Raw genomic sequence first — 530 nt, forward strand, 5'->3', positions numbered from 1 at the left:
CATTTCTTTTTATGCTAATAAGTTAGGTCTGCTTGCTCTATACTCATAGCAGGCCAACAAAAAAACCACACTTTATCTGTGGTATGCCTTGAATTGTCTCAAACACTTGCAAGATAAGATCATTGCCATGACAACAAGCTAAAAGCTGAAGAAGTGGTCAGAGGAAGAAGACTCGTGTCTACAGGATGGCCTCACTTTCTCCTAAACTCCCTTATTTACTGCAAGGTTTTGGCTGCAAGCTTGTTGATGATGAACATGTTGATGAATTTGTTGGCAACAAACTATTTGATAAAACAGTGAACAAACATTAACAAACTTGTTAATGGGAAACCCTGTAAATGTAGCAAGCATAAAAAGATGCCCAAGAAAAGCCTGGGGCTTTGGGACTTCAGTACTTTGGAACTTCTGGATAAGTGCTGTAACACACTGAGGACCCCTGAGTTGACTGGACCAATGATGGAACCCAGACTTCTGATATCTTTCTCTGTCTCCTCTCCTCTCCTCTCCTCTCCTCTCCTCTCCTCTCCTCT

This window comes from Meleagris gallopavo, chromosome 1 (assembly GCF_000146605.3).
Source record: "Meleagris gallopavo isolate NT-WF06-2002-E0010 breed Aviagen turkey brand Nicholas breeding stock chromosome 1, Turkey_5.1, whole genome shotgun sequence".
NCBI classification, from domain to species: domain Eukaryota; kingdom Metazoa; phylum Chordata; class Aves; order Galliformes; family Phasianidae; genus Meleagris; species Meleagris gallopavo.